Consider the following 25,143-nt stretch of genomic DNA (forward strand, 5'->3'; position numbering starts at 1 on the left):
TTTCCCACTCACCTTTATGGATTCAACCAGCACAGAAGTCTGACAGCTCTACCAAACCCGCCAACATCCTCCCAAGTTCCATCAGACCTGTCTTTTATATGATTTCCTAGAATCCAACTAACACAATATTTATCTGGATCCCTTTGTCTATTTCTGTTTTTTTTCTTGCTGTGTAGTGTCTCCCCCAATAAAATGCAACCTCCTTCAGAGAAAAAAAAATCTTGTCAGACTTATTTGCTGCCATGTCAACATCACAGCACAGGTGTTCATCTATATTTAACTGCTTGAGAAACTGTCTCCTAGAACCTTGTACATGTGTTTATCACTGTATGGATATGTTATGTTAGCATTAGCTGAGTTCCCACCTTCATCTCACACTTGACCACAGGATTTTAGAGAAACATTCTGTGTACAGGACATGACCTCAGCATTTAACCCAGAATCTGTGACACACAATTAATTTACCTCAATTAGTGTTTATTGAATTGGGATGCCATTTCCTGTTCCTTGCTTACTCTCTCGTCATCGCCCCTCACATACCAGAGCACAGGTGATATTTTTATCTGACTTCCATAATGCAATCTACCTTTCCCAAGTAGTTCTTCCTCCTATGTTCTAAACTTCTGTGAATTCCCTCAGCATTCCAAGACTATCCATGGTATTTCTAAGTTCTTCTATACTATCACTATGCCTCTACCTCCCTCCAGCATTCTAGGCCATCCAAAAGAGCACCAAGCCCTTCTGAAACATCTCCTAAATACCTATACATTAATATACTTGGCTCCATTCTATTGCCTGCACTCTGATGCAAGCTATGTACCTATGGCCAATTCAAAACATTCCTTCTTCATAGGTTCTTCTTCGCTCATGCTTACATTTTTGTCATTCATTTTCCTCCCAGCAGCCAACTGTCCTTCCTAAAAGATAATCTGCTCGTTGTGGGCCCCACTTGAAGTCCCTCGGGTACCATTAGATTGGGGAAGAAGTTTCTGTGCCTCCTGTACAGAAGCATCCACTTTTTCCAGGGTTCACACTCAAACACACTCCCCTCGCCCATCTTCCAGCCAACCACAGAAAACAGTTTTCTATGCCCCAAGTCTACATCTTTCTTTGTTGGAGAACTGTCCTTTCCTTATTCACCCTCATCCTCACCCTCATCGTCGTGGTAATTCTGCTGCCATCACTTCCTCTGAGAAGTCCTTTGCATATCAGCCCAGTCTGGATAAAACGGTTTTTCACTGAATTCCTAATGGAACTGAAACTATTTGATCATGACTAGTATCGTACCAGATTATTTATTTCTCTATCCACAAGTATGCAGTCCTTGCTTCTGAAAGAAAGGTTTAACAAAGTCATTGCATTGTATCCAGGCCTTTAATGATCCCCCATTTCCTTCAGCTATGAAAGTGTCCAGCTCTATCTCTGGCCCCATTTCTCTATGTCCCTTTAAGCTCTCAGCATCCATAAACAGCCTCGCCTGTGGAGCACTAGTTTATGTTCCTAATTCATCCTGCTTCTTTTGTCTGAATGACCCTCCTCTTCCTTCTTGTCAGTTAGCCTCCATCCTTCGGCACCCATCTGGGGATGTTCTTTGATCTCTTTTACTCTAGGAAGAATTGCTCCCCCTCCCACTGTGGCCCCACATTATCTATACAATGTCCTTTGGGTCATATCTATAAGCTTTTCATGGGTAGGGACAAAATCTTATTGATCATTCTTTTCCCAGTGCCTGCCATGTACAGAGAAGGTGTTCAATACATATTCATCGAATGAACAACGAATAAACAAGCCCAGCCATTCTTCGGGGAACTACAACGTTCACCTCAGCAGTCATTGCTCCTTCTCTGAACATCAAAAATTAGGTGGCCTTATTTTCCAAGCTCTGCACAGATATAACTATGCAATCTTTCTTAGCAGTTTCTATGCATCTGAGGAGCAGGCACAAAGCCTTGTGGTTTCTTTATCTCTCCCTCTTTGCCTTACACATAGAAGGAGCTCAATATATTTGTGCTGATTGATTGCTATTGCTTGATCCACTATTCTTTTTTGATTTCCCTACTTACTGAGAAACTTTAAAAGGAAAGCTTTCTCAGAAATCAAATAACTAAAATCACAGAATGTTCTTTTCTAAAAATAGCACTTGAGACAGAGTGCATATTTTCTCCTCTCCTATTAATGAGAGGATGACGCTACTTCCTCCGTCTTCATTTTGCCTGCGTCACGTCTGTGTTGCTTAGGGATTTGTGGCTGTTGTTTCAAGAAGGATCAAATGACAAAGGCAGATGGATGGTCTCTTTGATGAAAAAGTGGCACTCAGATACATCAGCATCCTTCAAATTCAAGAAGCAAAGGCTGGTTTTACTGCTGATGCCTGCTTCCAGGGCGTGCATCCCTGGGTCTAGCTGAGGCTGGCATATCACATCCACTCAGGACCCCTAATGTACTGACACTTAAAGCCAAATCAAAGCCTCTGTGAAGCAGTGACTTAGGAGCATTCTTGGTGAGACAAAGAACTGGTGTGGCATAGTTGGACTCACCTGCTTTCAAATCCCAGCTCTGATGGTTTATAAGCTTTCTGACCCTTGCCAAGCTCCTGCACCTCTCCAAGCTTCAGTCTCATCATTTGGAGGATGGAGATGATAACACCACGCCTAGCAGAGATGCTGATGTGATGGAGGGGTGTTTAGTATCACTCGTCCCCTAATGCTCATTAATGGGAGCTGCTATTGCTAAAGAGCAAGAAACACTTCTGAGTTGACATCCACCAGTTGTCAGATTATACTTCTGATACTCTCTGTATCAATTTCTTCACTTACAAATATAATTACAGCTCTTCAAACAAACATTTTCTTCATTTTGTACTTGCAGAGGCTAGATTTCCAATTTGCCCAATACCATACAATTATGGAGAAAATCCTCGCAGCAGAACGAATCCTCCTGTGTGGGGATGAAAGGCTTTCAGGTCCCGCCCAACTCCTACAACTTTCACAGAGACTCAGGACGTGGGGCAGACTGGCACATCAATTCTCACAAATAAAAGCTGTCGGTTTAGGTGTCGGCTCCACAGACCTTTCCTCTCCACAGTGAAGGGAAACAACAGAGCACAAAACCCTTCCCCACTATCACCGTCAACAGCCAAAGAGCTGTTGACTGCGTATGTTGCATGCTGTTTCTCCCAGGCACAAGCTTTGCTATTACTTTCTACAGACAAGAAAAACCTTCACGTTCTGTTGTTTCTTCACTGGGCTCAACCAGTAGGTACAGTGTGAACCACTGGTCCCTTCCCCCACAACAAATCCAAGCCTTCCTTCTTTTCTCCTTCTAAAATATTCTCATTCACCCAGCAATGTGGGTTTTCATGCTCCTCATTCAATCCTCAATCATTGGAGGATCTTCCCCCTTGAAGCCTTGCTCTCAGCACCCAACATGGACTGTGACAGACAGCAGGTAGTAAGACATAGGTGAACATGGGCTTCCTGTCTCTGACCAACAAAACCCCATCCCCAACAGAAAGTACTCTCGCTCCCAAAGGGCCACTGATGCCATTCCTACCCATCCCACCTACAGGAACTATTTGTACTTGTGATACACATTTTGTGACAATGTTGAATGAATGCATATTAGCCTAGCCTTCTGAGGACTGCTACACTAGCAGCTACTACCCCTATCTAGCATGGAGTATACTTTCTGAGGTTTACATTGTGTCTGCCAAGGACACATCGTCATCTTTTAGCACTTAATACCTTATTTGGAAATATGGTCTTGTAGATGTAATCGAGAAAGCCACACATGATTAAGGTGTCCAGTGACAAGTGTTCTCATAAGAAGAGGAGAATTTGAACAGAAATGCCCAGACACACACAGGGAGAACACTGTGTGATACTGGAGATTGAGATCGAAGATACACACCAGCAAACCAAGGAACCCGGTGTTGCTGGCCATCCCAGAGCCAGGAAGGAGGTGCAAAAGAGGCTTTCTCTAGGGTGTGGGCCCAGAATGTAGCCCTGCCTAACACCTTGGTTTCAGACCTTTGACATTCATAAATGTGAAAGGATAAACATCTGGCTTTTTGATACCATCCAGCTAATAATGATTTTGTACGACAGTCACATCACACTCTCCCACTAATACAGTATTATACTGTTAATCCTTCCAAAGAGCCAAGTATCGTCCGGTTAGAATTGTACTGCTCCCACTTCTCCACCTGGTGATGGGATCTTTCAATCATACAAATAGAATTCAAGGGTATGCCACAGAAGTTTGCTAGAAAATTTAGCTAAAACTATGGAGGCCCCATAGGGTCTCCTTTAAGCAACATGTGAGGAAAGAGAAATGATATAAACCATGGAATACTCAGTTCTATGGAAAATCAATTTTCTCCCTAAATATTTTTGTAAAAGCGTATTTTTTTTAAATGCAGGTGCATTTCCCAACAATGTTCTGCATTCCAGCTCTGACATCCTCCCATCTCTAGGTATAGAATCAGCTCATCCGTTGTTCAGGACAGTAAACAATCACCATGGTCTATTAATCTCATCTCCTTCCTAACAAGAAAAACCACCCAATATAAGTGGCAGATGTCACCACCTCCCCTTTCTGAAAAAATAATTTGTTTAGAGGGGCTGACCTTGTAAGAGACAGATAGTATCATTAGAGGAGAAGGGTTGTTTCTGTCTTTAAAGCTGAAGCACACAGCTCCTATATAACTTCTTGTAGACACTGAGGAAATCAGGGCTAGGAGAGTTGAAGGTGGGAAGAGTTCTTCCAGTGGTCAGGGTCACCTGTCCCACCCTCTCCTACCAAAGCCAGTAAAGACACGAGTAGGAGCTACCTCGGAATCATAGACAGCATTTCACATTAATCAAAATCAAGTTCTCCTTACAGCCTATTCAGACCATGACAGGCTTTCAGCCCTGCCAGCTGATGTTTAAAAATTCTTTTCTTTCTGCTGAACAAGGTAAGATGAGCAAAGATCATTGTCCACACCGACCTACTTCCAAAACATCTGCTGCCAGGAGGCAACCCTTGCAATTTCTTCAGATCTCTGGTCTCTAGCAAACTTTTTGTTGATTGTCTACATGGCCTGTATGCTTTTTTCACAACAAGGTTCCTGGAAGTCCCCACAGATTCCCTCTATGTAGCTCTCACAGCACTCATTCAGCTGAGAATGACACCTGCTGGGTGGAGTGCAACCCTGCCCATCTTGAGTCTGTAACAAAGAGCCTCTGCTTTGATAGTGAAGGAAGATGGTGCCAGAAGAGTAGTCTGAGTCCTCCAAAGTGTTTCACCTTGAATAGTTTTCATCCAGCTTAGCAAAGAGTGAGATTCGAAGAAATGTTTCAAAGCAACATCTCCTTTCATTGCGTCATTCAGATTTTCCAAAGAATATTAGCCTTTAATAGAATTGGCTGAATCTGCTTCTAAGGGAATATTTTATATGACCTTGGCTAAATTGGTAACACTAGTCAGAAGAAGAGGGAATCAAGATCTGAAGAGAAAATGAAAGAATGGGGAAATGTTGAGTGGGGGATATGCTGAGTGTGAGCTTTAAAAACTTAGCCTGGGAAAGGAACAAAGAACTGCATTCCTTTCTGATGAAAGAAAAAAGCTTAAACGCCAATAGGGAACAAGTAGTAACATTAATAAAGGGTATCATACATAAACACACTCTCTCTCTCTCTCTCTCTCTCTCTCTCTCTCTCTCTCTCTCTCTCACACACACACAGACACACACACACACACACATGCACTCACACAAACACAACTCATATATTTGCAGATAGCTTTCCCTAACTCAAGCATCCAGGATTTTTGACTCTCTAATATCCAGAAGACAAGGGTCAGCAGTGTGAGTTATAAAGGCCATAGCACTGAGACCGGAGAAAATGTAAATGGAACTGTTGCCCAGGTATGACCACAGGGGAGAATGTTACTTGAGATCCGCAGCACTACATCGTCCTGTTGCCATGAAGATGACCTCAAGGTACCAGGGGGGATTGGAAAGGTCATTCCTGAACCCAGATCAATTCACCTAAAAAGTTTGAAGGACAACTTTCCTAGATACTGAGCGGATTCTTGAAAGATTACATGAAACAAAGATTGTTAAAGACCAAAGGCCAAGGATTATCAATGTTTCATGACAAATTCTGCCATGCCCAGTGAAGGCTTTCTTGCTAAAGAGAGGAACTGGACATCACAACTTTGAGATATATGCTGGGGGAGCCAAGGTCTTTACAGAATGGGACAATTTAAGAGCATGTGGTCTTATTTTACAATGTCAGGCAAAATGGTACTTGTTGAAATTGAGCAGAATTTCTCTTTAATCTTGCAATTTTGAGCAAAAAAAAAATGGTATGTACTACCTATAACAATTTTGAGTGTGTATTTTTGAATGTATAAGATCATGCCTTCTGCTAGTGCAATACCTTAGAAAAATTAACTTTCTTTCTACAACATATTGACATTCTGTGGTCTCGGCAGCCTGGGGAAGCACCTGGGGACATTCTGTTTCCCAGGCAAGATAAGAAACATTTTGCCAAATATGCCACTTCTATGGGTTGTATGACATCAGAAAAATAACCTACCCTCTCTGGGGCCTCACATTCTTTACCTGTAAAGCACAGCTGGTAACTGTACCTATCGTCAAGCTTGCAACAGCAATCATGTAAAACACTGCCTGCAAATCACACTACACAGGGCCCTAGTTCTGCAAAGAGCTAAATGCAAGCCATTCCAGCAACGAATAATTTTTCTCTTGTTATTATCATTATGATCATGGCTACTATTAGTTGCCAGACATTTTATGTTCCCCTATCAGCACAAATTCCACAAAACCGATGCTGTGTGTTTACTTTCTGAAATCTCCCACAAAATGGCGAACTCCATGATGGCAGGCATTGGGCTGGTTCCTTCTCTTTTCCCACGTTCTGTGCTGAACAACAGCATGGGCTCAGTCCTTGCCTAGTTCGCCAAATGAAGAGTTTCAAGCAGTTCCTCTTGATCATGGCTGTACATCTGAGTCACCTATACAACTTTAAAAAAAAATCTCCATGTTCAGCACGCTCATCTCTTAAATTCTAGTTCAGAGGCTCAAGGTTTTTCCAGTTTTTGAAAACTACCACAGCCTGCTGCTCTGGACTTGCCACATTGGAATAGTGTCTTCAAGGTCAGCCAGGCCAGTGGCCTGCAAGCTTTCTCTGTTCCAGATAAATTGTTCTCCACCATCGAATACTGAGTAGCAGCCTGTTACAGAAGAAGGACTGAATTCACATCCCTTTGGTAGAGGTAAGGGAGGAGGATCTGAAACTCACTCTCCGGCCGAATGGTTCTGAGGTAATTCACAAAGTCCATGACCCTGAGGACACAATGGTGAGAAGGTCTTCCCTCTGCTTTGAGTGGCATCTTGTCACTGCACAACGCTGTCAGCCCAGCTGACTCCCCGTGGGCACATCACTGCCCTCGCCCTGATTCTGGCCAGGGACCGGCTGTAACTGTGGGCTTTATTTTAGCAAGATTCAGGCACAGCTCTCAGTGAAAACCCTTCCCAGGCCTTGCCAGATGCAGGAGAGAAAATAACGCCTAAAATATACAAATAGTCCAGGGCCAAGTTTGTATAATCTCTCCTACCCTGGCAGTCGGGCTGCCTCCATTGCATTTATTACTGCAGACAGCCCATCAGGATCTGCTCTGATTCACACATCTACATTCTGTCAGGGGTAAGTTTATGGCACACTGTGTGGTTCTGCTGCTGACACTGTAGGAGGAGGGGGAAGGCTGGGAAGGAAGGAGTAGGGGTAGCTAGTTGTCAGTCTGGAGGAGAGCAAAGGAAATGGGTCTGCCCTCTGTAATAAAGCATTTGATTAGCTGTCAGGAACACAGGCAGCACACACATTCTCATGCGGCAGCATACACTTACTATACTGTTATCTCTGCCTAAGCCAATGAAAGTTTACTGAACACCTACTAAGTTCCAGCTTATTCTCCAAGGTCATAACTGCACATTGATGAGTCCATTACACAGAATTGTGTTCCTACAAACATGGTCCCAGTAAAAAATGACGCTACCACCATATTTGGCTTCCCAGTAATTTTAGCACAGGTTCAATACACTCAACAGGTATTGAACAGATAAGTGAAAAAAAGTGAAGTTATACTGAAGGATCATTTTTAATTTACCCTCCTTTGCCACAAAACTAGATGAGAAAAGCCACAAGAGGGACTGACATCACACCACAGTGAGCAGAACCGCCACCTGTAATGCTGGTGTCCCATATGGGTGCCTGCTCGTGACCCAGCTACTCCACTTCCCAATCAGCTCCATGCTAGTGGACAGAGGAAAGAGCAGAAGATGGACCAATTGTCTGGACCCCTGACACTCACGTAGGCATCCTGGAAGAAGCCGCTGGCTTCAGCCTGGTCCAGCCCCCAGCGGTTGTGGCTGCCTGCAGAGCAAACCAGCAGACGGGAAGGATGTGAGATCTTTTTCTCAGTGTCTCATTTTCTATAACTCTAACCTTCAAATCTAAAAACGCAACAGAAAATCACACAAAACTTCATATAACGAAAAAAGGTATTGTCTGTGTATCTAGGATGTTAATAAATCTGGGATGAACCTAGGATATATCCAAATAGCCCATACATTGCTCAGAGATGGCTCCCTGCCCACTGATCAAATAAGATTTTTCCAGGATCAAAGAGTGTGACTTAGATCTGCTCAGTGCAAGGGCTCCAGTGCTGGTTCCACTGGTGAGAGCAGCAAAGCCAAGTAAAGACAGATAAGTCGGAGCACAAGTCAAAACTCAGCAGGGCATATGGAAAAGAAGACCATGAGAAGGAGAGCATCTTGGTATGCTGTCATTTTTGTTGTGTGGTTAATCTGTGAAAAACTAGAAAACTGCTGAATATTTCACAGAAGTGCAGTTAATAAAACACTCACTACTATAGGAAAGACAGTGGGCAGGAAGATGCAAAAGTGATTGAGAATAAGCCCATTGGTTGTAATCTTTGCCTCTAGGAAGCCACATTGTCTCCCAGGCATGGCTGCAATGGTACAGGGTGGCACTGGGTCTGTTAGAGAATTCAGGGGCACAGCCAAAGCAGCAGATGCTAAATGCATCCTCGGAATGAGGCAGTAGCTGAGGTGTGAGCCAAATGGGAGGCACAGGACCAGAAAAGGGAGGGAGGAGACCACCAGGGAGGACAAAAGAGAGGCAATGGTGGGGTCTCATTCAGCACTGGCCACCTTCCCTTGCAGGTGGACTTCTATCTGAGAGGGCTCAGGCCAGGGTGGGATGGACAGCTTCCAAGGGAGGCTTAATGACTTGCTCATTTTCATTTCTTTGTTCTCTAAAGGCACGTACAACCACATTAGTATGCTCAGCAAAGGGCCTCCCTTTGTTGTGGCAGGTGCTGCAGGAATTCAGAACAGCTGATGTTTCATAACATCATGAGCCTGCAGAGAGCCCTGGGAGGTCAGAAAACCCAAGCCCCTGCCCCTCACATCTGGCACATTGGTGCAGTAGCGGCAGCTCAGAAGTATTCTCAAAATCGTGTTTATGTACTTCATCTTCTTATTTTAAGAGGGATACGCTTTCATTGAAGAAAATTGGAGCAGGCAGAAAGCACAGAGAAGAAAGGAAAAAATGATTTCTAATCTTACCACCCACTGAAAGCTACCATTAGCACGAGGACCTATAATGCTCACTCTCTCTCTCTCACTCTCACTCTCTTTCTATCCATCTCCTTCCCCACTAAGTTACGAGCTTGAGATGTGTTTTGATAAGCATGCAAATAGTTAAACCTTTTCTATTATTTCACCATTTGAAATGATACTCACCTGGCAAGGCGAAGGGGCCAGTTGGATCTGTAAGTCATTTTTGGGACCTACAAATTATCAACTTAAAAATTAGCCTGCCTATAGATGCCTTGAATTGCAAGACTGCAAGTACCACCTGCACCCTCCTCTGCAGGTGGGGCCAGATGGTTCCCTGGGTCTTATACCTCCTGCCAGCTGAATGTTCTTTACCCGTGTAGGTAAACAATGAGGCAGTATGTGTCGTGTACCCTCAATGTAGTCAAACACCTTCTGCAAGGGTTGCCCAGAGGTATCTGATTCAGGAATCCCAATTCTGGGTTTCTACCCACAGGAACTGAAATCAGCATCCAGATCCCCTTCATTGAAGCATGATTCACAACAGCCAAGATATGCAAATGATCTAAATATCTATTGATGATTGAATAGTGAAATAAATGGTGGAACATACGTGTAATGGAATATGACTCGGCCTTAACACATAAACTCACGTTTGTGATAACATGTATGGACCTGTGAGGCATTATGCTAAATGCAAAATGCTATATGCGACCTTACACTTCTGTGAAATATAAAATAGTCACACTCACAGGAATGAAGACCAAGACAGTGGTTGCCAGAGGATGAAGGAACGGGAAACAGAAAGATTTTGGCCAAAGGGTACAACCTTTAAGTTGTACAAAATAAATAAGCACTGGATCTCTTTAATATGCAGCCAGTGCCTATAGCTTACAATACTGCACAAAATTCTTCAAATCAGCTGAGAGTAGGTCTTATGCCAAGTGCTGTGCCATCAACAAATAGTTAGAATAGGAATAATATAGGGAGCAAAAGGAGCTTTGGCCTTGAGGATGGTGGTGATGTCGCCACAGGCACATACTTAATAAATTTATACATTAAACTTCTGCAGGCTTTTACATGTCCTTCACGGGAAAATAAAGCGGCTTGTTTTTAAAAGTTGCTGTACCTTCAACCATCATCCAGCAAAAGCACGGCCCACATGTCGGCAATGCATCAGCTTATCTGAGAGCTAAGTGGAGTCTCTGAGGTTGGGAAGAGGCTTTGTGGATAACTCATAGGCATCGAGAGCCCTATCACAAAGGGAATACTGACTCATTCCCTGGCTGGGCACGTGAGCAAACAGTGGCCTTGTTGAGTTGCTCTGTTCTCTACAGTGCAGAGAGTCATCCCAGCGGAGATGCCTCAACCCTCCACATGCCAAGTGGACACTAGAAAGAAGATCAGCGTTGATTCCATCTGAGAAACAGGTTCCCACCATGAGTGGACCACCCGGATGGCCTCAGAAAGGACAAATTGTCAACTGGAGTTACATCTGCAGTGAGGAGGACCCTAATGAGAAACCTGACACAGCTTTTGCTTCCCCATCACAAGAGTCACAGAAATTAAATCTACCACCAAGCAGACTGTGAAGAACCAGTGTTGTTAATTGATGAGTGGGAACAAAAAGCAGAGTGTCTGGTGCCGGCAGCCAGCTGGATAAGCAGTGCTTGTTCACAGCCTCCTCCTCTACCCTCCAGGCACAACCAAGGACCTGGTGCCTATTCCAGGGAGCAAGGAGCATAGTCCATGGAGAAAGAATGAAAAAGGAAGGACGGAAACTGGTCCAGGGCCCTCCTACCCACAGGCCTTAAGCTTCCAGCCTAGACATTGCTTGGAGGGGAGAATACAACATCAGTCCTTTCAACTGGAAGGATTTGTTAAAGCCAAAATGAGCAGGAAATGGGGGCATCTTCCGCACAGTGAGTAAGAAACATTTGACACAAAATTACTGGAAACAGTAACAAGAGTTGAAAGTGCTCTGTCTGTAACCCAGAAAGTTGATACATTTTAGCAACCACACACACATGCAAATGTAGACAATACATATACTCAATGTTTAAGCTTTCTTTTTTCTACACACCTGACTTTCCTCTCCAATATCATGAGCCTCCCTTCTGAGCATGTGTATGAAATTTTAAGCAGCTTACATAATTTCTCTACTGGCTTTCATGTATAAGATACCAGCTGTGCCTGTAACCCTGTCACCATTTGCATCCCTTCTCCATTCACGGTCACATGTAACAGCGTCTAGCAGTACTCACACAGTCTGTCATCCCATTTGCCACTCCTCTGCTTCCACAACTCTCACCTATGTCACGCTAGGGACCTGTGTGAGGAAGGGCACATGCTTTCCAAGTCAGTGCCTTCACTCTGATTGCCATCTAGAATCACATTACCTCTCAAGGTTTTCTGGTGTAGAACTCTCGAGAGATTAGAGGATGTAGTGACTCAATATTATTTCCACTTAGCTAAGGAGGACTCAGTTCCCAGAGGTCATCTCTGTGAGTCTCCACTTTGGAAATGCTATAATAAAAAAAATAGTAATAAAATTAATATAAGCCATGAAAGCCTGCAGGGAAACAGCAACCACTTTTTTGCATGCTCAGGTTTTGTGCCCAGTGTGTAGGGTGGCAGACATGGAGGCAGGGCATACACAGCGCCATTGATATGTCAGATTGTCTTGCCGGTATGGAGCAGCACCTGTGCTCACAGCTCCTCTAGCACCCTCTGTATTTCCTCCTTCAGCTTCTCTAGAGGCTGGGTCAGATGCATCTGTGGGTTCCATGGTGAAGGGTGCTAGCTTCCTTGAGGTCACCACAACATCAAGGTTAATGGTGGTAGACCACAGGGGTTCCAGACTATTCTGGCAAAATCCAGTACAACCTTGCTCTCTATACTTCTCTATACTGCCCCACTCTTCCCCAAGAGCTGAGCTGCAGTGACTGGAGACGGGTCCAACACGAGACACAGAGCATGGCCTTGTACCTCTCCGCCTTCTACCTCAGCTGCATCATCTAACTCCTTAATATATTTCTCATAAAGACTTTGTTTCTCCATTGATCCTGGCCCCTTAGTGAGCTCACAGACTGATCATGAGGTGATACTGACTTTTAGCACCTGATTTCCTAACCACTTACACTGTCTCATTTGATCACTTCCTCTCTCCAGGACATCACTTCTTCAAAATCTTTTATAAAATAACCCAAGATTAACTCCCTTCCCCAGGGTTTATGTCCAGCTTTCTAGGAACACACATGAATCTAACATGCACTAAATTCTGCAACTACAGTCTCTTCTCAATGTAGTCCTGAATAAATATTCTTAATACTCGATCAGGTAATAGTACCTATGCTTCCCAAATGCCACAGAAAAAATATCAAATTGTTCAATTGGTTTTCTTTGGTAAGTTATTGTTGTTCAGCAAATATATCCTCCCCACAAGGTAGAGTTTATTACTCTATCCAAGTTGATGTTGAGGTTGGCCCTATGACTAGTCCAATGATATGGGTAAAGAGATGCTTGCAAAAAAATAAATAAATATTTTGAAAGATAATACATTTTAAACTAATTCTTGCATTTCTGTCATCACTATAAAACTACATCTCAAGAAACCTTTGATTCAGAACAATGAGATACACAAAACAGACCTGCAGCTGGCAGCAAGCCTGGATCAAACCAGTTTCAAGTGCAGCTACCCAGATGAGCCCAGCTTAGATGATCCAAATTGTAGTCAAGCTACAATCACTTACTGTGATATTGTTACGTGATTATGATGACAACTGGCTAGTACACTTTCAGGAGGAAATTTCCTCCAATAATTCTCTTACGAGCACTTTCTCATATAAAGAACCATCTAATGATCCTTAACATACTTTGAATAGAGGTGAGGAACTAATGCTAAGAAACTCAGCTCTGTCTGCCTGGAAGCACCTAATTAATGGCTTACACATCGTCTTTGAAATTGAGAACAGTTAAGCAGCTATTGTTTAGTTTGAGCTGAAGTGAAACTGGAGATAATAGAAAAAGTCAAAGTCACATTTACTATTCTGGTTTATAAATAAATACAAACGTGGATCAGACTATACATAATTTGCAATCTTCTTTTTTTCCTTTAAAAGTATATATGAATAGTTTCCCTTGCAATTCTTTTGTTTTTGTATAATCACTTTAAATAATAGCATCAACAGAGTAAGAAAGTGGTGCGACTGAGCCTCTTTCCATCTGCCTGTATGCTGTTTACTCAGTTGTTCTGAATGCCCTGGTAAAACGCCACCAGGTGAGGCCACATGTATAGCAAGGACTAAGACTGTGCCACTAATTCCATTTGTGCCCCCATCATGACTGTGACTACTTGAGCATTTACACATAAGTCAGTCCCAAAAAGAAAACTACCATACATCTGCTCTGATATGTGCTGGTTAATCCAGAATACAAAAATACAAAAATAAATTGGACATATTATGTTAAATTCTTCTTTATAACTCTTGTCTATGTCCCTACAGAATAGTGATCTTTCTATTTTTCTTTTGTTGAACATTATGGATACCACTGCATTAAACCTGTGGTTATAATGTAAATTTTGAAAGTTTATTACTGTGAAAGTTATAGGGAGAGAAAGAAAGAAGGAAAGAGGGAAGGGAGGAGAATCAAGGAGGCGAAGGAAGCATGGTGAGCTTCTTAGAATTGCATCTGCAAAATACATGAAACTATTTTGTAGTATTAATAGCAATTTTTGAAAGAAATAAATTGTATTAAGTTCAATAAATGCATTAACTTGAGCCACAGGGAAAAGAAAAAGTAAGATGGCCAAAGAGCCCAGATGGATTTAACACAAATGCTCCCCCAAAACAAATTTCGGCAGGAGGAATCTTTAAGCACATTTGTTTCCTTTTACTCTCAGCAAAACATAAAAATCAGTTAAAGAAACAAACAAACTTTCCCCAAATGTTTGGAAGTTTCTCTCCTTATCCCATGCCAGGACTTCACATTATTAATGGAAAAAAAAAAGTTACGATACCTGGCTTTGTTTTGCTAGAAGAATGAAGTTAATATCTGTCTTTATGGAACATCATCACAGCTGTTGCAATATTTTTGTTTTTCCAGTATCTTCACCCCCTTTCTAAGTTTACCATGACCTCCAAAGGAAAGCACTTGTGTTACTGACTCCCCCATTTTCCTGTCTCTCTGCCTTTGTCCTTCGTTTTATTCCAGCTCTGCAGGGTTCTGAGTATTTGGGAGCATCTATATGAAAATGCTTAGCTATCCTCAAAGGATTTCTTCTAAGCCTATGTATAATTAGCAATAAAGCATCCCAGAACTCTCTGGAGTGAATGTTAATAAGATAATATGGTTAGGATTAATGGCCTCTCACGCTTACCTTTCAACACTGATCTTTAGGAACAGTAATGGGGAAGTACCAAGCTCCCTTCAATAGCTACTACATGATCACGGGGATGTTAATAAGAATAGCTACCAGCTGACCAACTCCACAAGCTGGAAGTGGTAGCATCGTTTAACTCTCATGCCCAATAAGACTATATGAGAAAGTGTTGGTGTCTATACTTGTATTTGAAGCAACTTGCCAGAGTCCAATGCAAGCAAGCAAACCATCCTGTTTTGCAGCTGAGTCCAAGATCTGCACTCACATTTCCTGCCTCAGATTCTCTTTCCCGGAGTAAGAATAATATCAGCTTTAATTAATTAAACACTAACTTGCTTGTAGCTTATAGATGCAATGCATATGAATTTATGGCACACTAACATCCAAGAAAGGCTACATACATCATATTATTTGGCTAACTCACATAGTTACCCTCGGAGCCCCAGTGAACCAGGTGGCAGGAAGTCCAAAATGCTATCATTGCTGGGAGGCTGTTCCTCTCTGGGGTTGAGCAAGTGTGCCACATATTTCTGATCTGGAATGTATGATGATAAGCCCTCTAGCCACAACTTTAACTTCATTACCCCTAAGCTGTAAAGCATGGTACTTGCATGCCATAAGTTTGTAACTGATCACACCCATGCCAGGATAATGCACAGAAATATAGTCAAAGTGGCTACCATTTTCCCAAGCTCTAAAGTCCGTTTCTTCTCTAACTCAGAGAAAGAGCCAGCATCAATATGCAAACCAGTATTTCATAGTCATTCTGGAGTTGGTGCTTGGGACTCACCATCTCCAGCCATGAGAGCATGAAACAACTCCCTCAGGAGGCTGACATGTCACTGGATCTCAGCACACTTTGGAGAGAAAAGAGAAATGTGTTGAGCAGCTACACTTTGCTGGACACTGCCACATTTTGTGCTACTTCCTCTAAGTAAAAGGTAGAAATTATTATAATTTGTAATTATGTTAAATAAACTACCATAGATATTTTTGGGATTTTAATTTATGTATATTATTCATTTGAAAGACAGTGAGAAAGAGAGGGGGGTTCCATTAGCTGGCTCCCTCCCCAAATTCTTACAACAGCCAGGACTGGGCCAAAGTCAGGATCTGAAAATTCAATGCAGGTCCTCCATGAAGTCAAACCTGCCACATCCCAAGATGTGCATTAGTAGGAAGCTGGATCTGAAGCAGTCAGATTGGAGTCCAGGTGTTTTAATAAAGGATGTGGGTGTCCCAAGCTTTAGCTTATTCACTATGCTAAACATGTGCCCCTAGAGTCATATCTCCAAAGTCCCCAATCAATCATCCCACTAATTCACCCTTTAGAGATAGCTTGAGGAAACTTGTAGCTAACTTTCTTTTTATTCATTAATTACATTGTATTACATGACACAATTTCATAGGTACTGGGATTCTTCCCCCTTCTCCCCAAACCCTTCCCCCATGGTGAATTCCTTCACCTTGATGCATGACCACAGCTCAGGTTCCGTTGGGATTCCCTAATTACAAGCTCACACCATACAGAGTCCAGCATCCCACTTTCCAGTCAAGTTCAACGGCCTCTTAGCAAGGCCCTCTCAGGTTTGAAGGCTGAGCCAGCAGAGCGTCACCTCGATCAATTAGAAGCTCCAACATATCATAAGCAACAGTCCAGGTACGATGAGACTGGTGCAGAGTCCACTGATTGACATAGTCTATCTTAGAGTTTCCCCTTGTCCAGTTTTCTGCTGCAAGCATATAGCTGAGGTGGTTGATTGATCTATTCCATCTTCCATCTTTTCTTGGTTAATGTTTTGATTCCTCCATTTTGTTCATGGGAATCCCCAAAGAAACTTTGAGGCATTCCCAGTCCAGGCTCCTACATGTACTACTAGTAAGCACAGTGCCCGCCACAGTCCATCACTCCGATCAGCTGGTGATTGTAACCCCTGGGTTGGATCTATTCTGAGCCCCGACCTCCACTGGAACCAATGAGTATTGCAGCTCTCCCCAGCTCTGCCCATCACACACTCGTCCCTCACCTAAACCAGTGGGAGGTGTGCTGGTTGGGTGCTGCATTCCCTACTGGCACAGGCCATTTCGCCTTGGCATTTTGTGTTTTGTACTGTTTTTTATCGCAACCAAACCTGGCCAGGCCCCCACACAGTTCCAGCACTCGGAATTGCCAGGGGATGACGTGAACTGACTCAGCCTGGTCTGCCCCCAACCTGAGCCAAATGTATGCCAGTGGGTCACTCAATGGCAGTAAATCTTCCTCTGAAGAACCTGTAGTCACTTTATAATGCAGATTACCAACACCAGTTCATTCAAAAGGCAAAATACCGGGCTTGTCCAGCAGGATACCCCATTACCTGATAGGATGAGGGATCAGCAGAGGGGTCACAGAAGGCAGGACTATGGCATTGACTGGCATTCGAGAACCATACTCGGGACTAGAATGTGTCATGTATGTGTGGACCAATCCCCTGGAAACTCTGACCCCACTGGATGGTTTAGAAGGGCTGGTGGAGTCTACGCAGGAGGCACGACAGTCTATGGGGCGCGCTGGGCTGACCCAGAGCAACCTCTGGCATACTTAACACTGGCTGGGAACAGGCCTGGTTGGGGAGCTTGGGGGAGGCCTTGGCTGGGTGGAGCTTACCACTAAGGGGCACAGGAACTGGAAGGGGGCTGAGTTCTGGTCGGGTCACAGTTGTAATCCCTTGGCACAAATATGGATTCAGAATTGACGCACCGTGCCGGGTTAGACCGCAACACAGTTTGGTGTTCCGGAGGATCAGGATAGATGTGGGATGGGCTCAGCTAGGTTTCAACCACAACTGAGCCATATATGAGATATATGTGGGTATGGACGAGCCGTGGCTAGGCTGAAACTCTCAACAGCAGGAACCAGAATGGGTCGAAGAGCAGTGCTGGCCAAAGGACCTGCTGGTATGTGTGAAGCCTGACACCAGGAAGGGGTCGGATGGAGGAATCTGAACAGTTCCTCTGACAGGACACTGACCCTACAAATAAGCGCAGGAAGCATGGAGGTAAACAACCCAGAAGAGGCTTTGGAAAGTAGCTAACTTTAATAATAATTGTCATTTCATGATTTCTCAGTCTTCATCAAGCCATTGCACCCAGAACTTCATGTCTTTACCTTTCATAATAGCTTTATAAGTTAATTCATTATCTCCACCTTAGAAGTAAATTCCAACCACTGAGCTCAATAAAAGCCAAGTCCTCTGTCCAAATCCATACTCTGGGGCATGATGGGACATGGAGAGGAACATCCAAGGCTGGTTCTTAAGTAAGGCATAGCACAATCTCTCCCTGAGCATAGAAAACATGGAGGCAATCCCTGGAGGACAGGGTCTGTGGGTGAGAGAATGGCTAAGACAGACAGAAAGAAGACCCAGGAATGCCAGCTAGCATTTCTGGCAATCTCTCAATCTTTCTGGCCTTGCTGCTAAGTACTTTGGGGGCTGAGTCACAGGACAGAACGGCAGAGGCCCAGCTTGCTTTGTTTTGCAAACCACACATTGTCAAATGAGAATAATTATCACTCATCCGTTGAACCCTGTGAGGATGGTAGCTTAGTCACTTCATCAGTACTATAGATCACACATTCCTAAGCATCTGGATAGAGATTCAAACCACCTACAGAGTCCTTCATCAACTCCCCAGATTCCCTGGACTGGAATGAGGTCAGAGAGCACTGCAAACACCTTCTCCAGAAGCCACACAGCCTCCTTCCTAAGAGACGGATATCTTTTGCCAATAGCATTGTGGGAATTGGTAGCAAAATGATTGCTTTCAACAATTTTTGTTCATTTCAATGACCCACGTGCCCTCCCAATTGTTTTCTAGCATGATAAGACACTTCAAGCAGTGTTTAAGTTGCCCTTAGGGAACAAGAGGTTTATCTCAACTCTGCTGAACATTTAGGAGAGATGTTAGAAACATGGGAAGGAGAAAAACAAAACAGAGCAGATATTTAAAAGGGTAAATGTACCAGTGTCTAACAAAAATTATATGAACATACACATACATACATCAATTAATTACCTTCCAGGAAAATGGGAGAGCAGCCTGGTGGACCACTTGTTTATTTGGCTTCTCATTTTGAATTCTGAGTGTGGAGCTACTGAGATGAGTAAAACAATGTAGATATCATCAAGGGACTCCAAATTTAGGAGGGATATAGATAATATTTATGCAATAAGATCAAAGAAGCCATGGTGACAGTTCTGTGGCAGACATCTGACCCCAATGGAATGGAGGAAATCAAAAGAGGACCAGGAAGATTTCCTTGAGGAGAGGGGAGTAAAACCAAATCTTTCTGAACCCATGATCCTGTTCAAAGCACCAATTGCTAATGTGATACCTTCAGTTTCAGATTAACTGGTTTCATGCCAGCTATTTCACTCACATTTTGTACCAGTAAGATACTGTGAGCTTTAAATAACAGAAAACTTAATGTAAGCTCACTTAAACTAGAAAAAGAAATATTGCACAGTTGTTGCGAAATTTAAATTTAAAAAATTAAGAGCTGGCATTAAAAATAAGAACCTTCAAAATTAATTTATCAACATAATCCCATAATGTAATAATACAAGTTTTCCGTTATTCTACTCTGAAATGTTCAACAAATTGACGTAACTCCCTTCCATGTCACAAAGCTGTTGCTGTAGTCTGGGCAAATGGGCAAGACAATATCTAGCAAAGAATTTAACTCCTTTCATAAATAAGCAAAGAATTCCCAGAAGCTTTCAACAGAGGTTTCTCTTTTTATCCTATCCATCTAACTGGGACATTCTGATTGGATCAATCAGACATCAACAGAGGTCTTTCCCCTCACCCAGCAACCTCAAAGAGCTGGAAAACATAGAGGGAGGTACATTGGTTGAGTTACTGTTTAATTGTGTTGGTATTTTGAGTGTGGTATATGTGAGCAAGAAACAGACTAGAGCTCATGTAAAACAAACTCTTGGGTGGAAAGTTCTGATCCACCCCTGTCTCCAAAACTGAGAGCATTCTCCTGTGATTGGGACCACGTTAGATGCCTATTTTGGTACTCTAGAATATTGATGATGGATATATAGACACATATAATTGTGGACATGATTATCGTTGAGGGCTGTAAGCAGCGCTGTCACTCGCAGAGCAGGCACTCTCTGTGTCTTTGCTGCTTCCTCTGTGAAATGATCTTCCCATCTGCATCTTGGGGCAACATCAGATGCTTCCCTAGAGTCTTTCCAGCCCTGGAAGTCATGTTTCTCTCTGACCCCTTCAGCCATGATTTTTTGTGTATATATGATACAGGTTCATAATGCTCCTTGTTACCATTGTTGGTAGAAGGCCTAGTGCAATGGCTCAATGACTAAATCCTCACCTTGCAAGTACTGGGATCCCATAGGGGTGCTGGTTTGTGTCCTGTTGTTCCACTTCCCATCCAGTTCCCTGCTGTGGCCTGGGAATGCAGTAAAAGATGGACCAAAGCTTTGGGACAATACACCTGTGTAGAAGATCTGTAAGAAGCTCCTAGCTCCTGGCTTCAGATCAGCTCCGTTCCAGCCATTGCAATCATTTGGGGAATGATTCAGTGGACAGAAGATCTTTCCCTCTGTCTCTCCTTTTCTCTATAAATCTGATATGTATTTCCAATAAAAATAAATCATAAAAAAGGTAACTAAAACTACAGATTCTTCAGTCAACCAAGCAGATATCAAACAAACTGCTGAAATCCAAAAATGGAAGGATGAAAGAGAAAGGGAAGAGAAAGGGAAGGAGGAAGGGAAGGAGGAAGGGAGAGAAGCAATGAGGGGGAGGGAGGCAGAAAATTGAAAATAACAATGGAAGAATTCAAAGGTACACATGACTAATTTATTAGCATCACTCTTGGAAATTCAACCTGCAGAAATTATTTAAAACTGTCACAGAATTCTTAAGCACAACAGAGTCTCATCAAAATGTTCTTTATGAGCAAATCATGAATACAAAAATACTTTTATATTCAAATCTAAGGCCTTGTTTATGTGAAGTGGTATATATCCAATTGGAGAATTATAGTCATTAAGAGTATATATTTGAAGGGCTTTCAACAGGCAAAAAAAATACATCTTATGATATTCAGTGAAAATGGTATGAAATTTTATTCACAGTACAGTCAGTGATGTAAATCAAACAACCCAACTATTTTGAAGGGAAAGAAATAAGACTGAAAAGATAGGTTCCCAACTGCCCACTCCAGTTCTATTAGGAAGTGACTCAAAAGTCATTTTTATTTTACATTTTCCAAAATGTTCATAATGAATATGTATCACTTTTATAATGAAGAAACACAACAAAAATCACTGATGGATTGTTTGATTATTATCTTATTAATTTAATTCTACCCATAATTAATCCACATTACAGTTAGAAACAACAATAAATAGAAGTGCTAAAGAATGAACCTAATGGACATAGCTTGGTATTCTAGATCTTGCTTCACTGGATTAAATTTATTTCCCAATCCAAACTATTCTCTTTCTCTCTCACCCTCTTTATCTATCTATCTTTATCTCTGTCTCACTCTCTTTAGATCTATTTATCTCTCACTCTCTCTTTATCTCTGTTTCTCTCACTCTCTCTATATTTATCTATCTATATATATGTATTTCTCTGTCTGTCTCTCTCTCTATCTCTTCTCTCTCTCTCTCTCTCTCTCTCTCTCTCTCTCTCTCTCTCTCTCTCTCTCTCGTCCAAAAGACAACAGTGCACAATTCTGCAAAGCCTGACTTGGTTTACTTCCACTAGATTTCTTCTATCCATTGATTCTCCCCTGTGTTCTTTCCTTTTTCACATCATATTTCTCAGATATCCTGGGTCAAAAAGCTCAAGTGAAACACCTCATACCTTCCTGACTGGTCGTAGGCAAACTGTTTCGCTTCTCAGGGTTCCAGTTACCACAGTTGTATAAAATAAAATCAAACATCTATCTCCACTTCATTTTTTTCCTTGATATCTGTTAAGCATCTGACACAGAGTACACATGTGCATACAATCCAAGAGAATTTCAACAGGGTAATGGAAAATAAAATTAAAAGATATTTATTTTGGTGTCAAGAACATTTAAATCTGTGCGCAGTTTTTTTTTCCTAATATGCACTTTGCATGAACATTTTGAAAACTCTCATATAATAAATGGTGACTGTTGTTTTTCCTGCCCCTAACTTGGAGTTTGCTCCGTGCTTTGGCATGTGGAAATCACTCCGTTCATGCCGGTTGGATTAACATTGTCACTGATGATGACACCAGACTCCGCCACGTGAGATTCATGAGGAAGCACAAAGGCAGGCAGAACTGGCAACAGAGCTTCCCTTTCACACGCACAAGGAGTTTTATCGACCAGGATCAAAAAGCATCTTTGGAAAACTGCCTAAAGGCATCTCTGTAAGAATTCACATCCAAGCAAAGAACATCAGAAAAGAAGATGGAAAGTTCTCCCTTTCCTCCTCCACTCCCACACCAGGCTCCTATCTCCAAAGCAGGACTTGGTTCTGTTTATAACTGAGCTATTGCACTTTCTCAAAAGTCAGCTAGATACCAATATGTCCCCACAGCTGAATAAGCACAATTAAGATGAAAGATGTATCCTGGGGGCAGCAAAAACTGTTCTCCAACCGCCCTCCAGCTTGTATAACTTGTCTTGTTTGGTTAGACTAGGTAGGGAGTTGAGGGTCTGCGAGCCTGCATCGAGAGGCACCAGCTGCCTCAAAGTCCATGCTCACGGCATAGCACTTTGTTCGCTCAGAAACGTCATATCTACAAAAATGGTCTTCAGGTCTATCTCTTCCACAGAAGTCAACCAGATGCGCAGGCAAACAGAATAGGTGTCTTCCTCTAATCTGCCCAAGTTTGAATCAGCTCCTTAGCATAGTCTCTCTTACAGTAAATATAAGTGTAAGACATATCAGCGCACTAGTAAATGGCACCAAAACAGACATTGAACGGGGCAGTGAGTTGAGACAAGATGCACGAGCAGTTTGCCAGTTGCGGAACACCTTTTGGTTTAGTGAAAAGAAGTGAACTTGATAAATTTTCCTCTGAATTCATTAAATTATTCATTTCTTCCTTCAACAAAAACTCAATAATAAATTACTTTTCACTTGCCTTTTCACTTATTCATTCAATAAACATTTACTGAGCACAGAGTAGATACCACGTACTTTCCTGAGTATCATGAAGATTATAAATAATAAGTGTTCATATTTGCTGAATGATTACAGTATGCCAGAGATCATGTATGCTTATACAGGTTGCTGGTATTGGAAGCCAGGTTGCATCTATCCTGGAGCCTAACCGCAGGTCTCACGCCTTTATTCTTCTGCTATATTGCTTCTTAGAAATGGGACACTCATGTGAAGATCTGATTGCTGACCTCCTGGAGTTTAGATGGTAGCAGAGCTGAAGCATCTTAAAAGAGATTCAAGAAAAAGAATCCTAGATAATACAAGAAAGAAAATGTAATTTCTTCTTTGCTGGAGAAGGAATGAGGGCTCTTTGGAGATGATAAAAGTTGAGATCACTCACAATACAAACAGGCAGCACCATGGGGCAGGAAATGTATCCTAAACTCAGGAAACAATCTTAGCAGATTACAAACAGCGAGCAGAAATGGTATGGAAGCGATCTGGACTCCCAGGAGCATACACGCCGATGAAGAGAAATAGTGGGAGGAAGTTGGATGGGGAAGTTGAGGTATGTGTGTAAATGATATTCATTTATATAACTACTTGCCCGAATAATATACATTCCAGTAAAATATATCCTACAAGCAGTTGCTGGTACAAGGTGAGGCCAACAGGTCTGTGAGTCTGAGAATGAAATTTGAAGAACAGCTCTGATTCAAAGAAAGGTTTGCCTACAATGTTTGACCCACAATCACATTTGTTGGGTTCATTTGTAGAGTGGAAAAGAGCAACTGTGCTGTATTCATAAGGTGCATCAGGTCCACTTCCTTCTAGAACCGTACACATGGGACACTATTTGACCACTCCTAGCAGCGTGATGTGGGGAACGGAAATACTGTTCAAAGCATCAGAGTTTTACTTTCCAACATACATAAAAGGACTGCCCTAATGAACACTATGCTGTCCAGTCTGTGTTCTTGTTTAAGGCGTGGGGAGAGGAATGCACAGCCAGTTGCATGATCAATACTTGATATATTATTGACACACCAATGTTTTAAATATGAACATATGTACAGAGAGAACATATATGTCTCTGAAGGACAGAAACTGATCAGTGAATTAAAATTCATACATATTGTATACTACCTTGTGAGAAATAATTATACATATGATTCTAAGCAGTTCTCACACAAAGATACTTACAGTACAGCAGACATTAAAGTTCTCACTTTTCAGCTAAAAGTCTCCACTATCCAGGAGGATCAGATACAGTGGGAACTGACTTGAGGTCCCATAGCTAGTGATAGAAGGAATCTCAATTTAAACCCACATCAGCCTGATTTCTAGCTCCCCAGGCATCACTCTCACTATAAAACATCCCCAAGATTCTTTTCTATTAATTAACAAGGGAACTGAGAGAGATCAACTCTCTTGGCTCAGCAAGGCCAATCCTGCCACTCTTCCCTGAATGGCTTTGGGTGGGAACATGCACTCTAGATTTCAGGTTTCTCTCCTCCTATCCCCTCCCCAACTCCCATAAATGAGTACTACAAATTATCCTGTTATTCTGTCAGTGTCTCTGTAATCTGCAACAGTCCACTGAAACAGTAGTTCTAGTAGCTCCTCATAATAGAAACCTCTTTACAAGCTATTCATGGGCTTCCACGGTATGGCTACACCTCTCTCACCTTCCACTCATCTAAATTTCTACCCTGAATTCCAACACTCCTAGACACCTGCTAATCACCAAGTGGGGAACCACATCTCTTAGGCTTCACACTTCGTATTCGCCCACTTGGATGAAACCAGTGGTGGGCCTATCCTGTAAGTAATAGTCAAAAACATGGTTCAGCGCTTACATTGTTTTTTTTATGTCAGGAAAGAGCAAATCAATTGCAATCACACCTTTTTCTTTAAGATCCTTAAAATAAAACATGGTTCTCTGG

The sequence above is a fragment of the Ochotona princeps genome, chromosome 11 (genome assembly GCF_030435755.1).
Source record: "Ochotona princeps isolate mOchPri1 chromosome 11, mOchPri1.hap1, whole genome shotgun sequence".
Classification (NCBI taxonomy): domain Eukaryota; kingdom Metazoa; phylum Chordata; class Mammalia; order Lagomorpha; family Ochotonidae; genus Ochotona; species Ochotona princeps.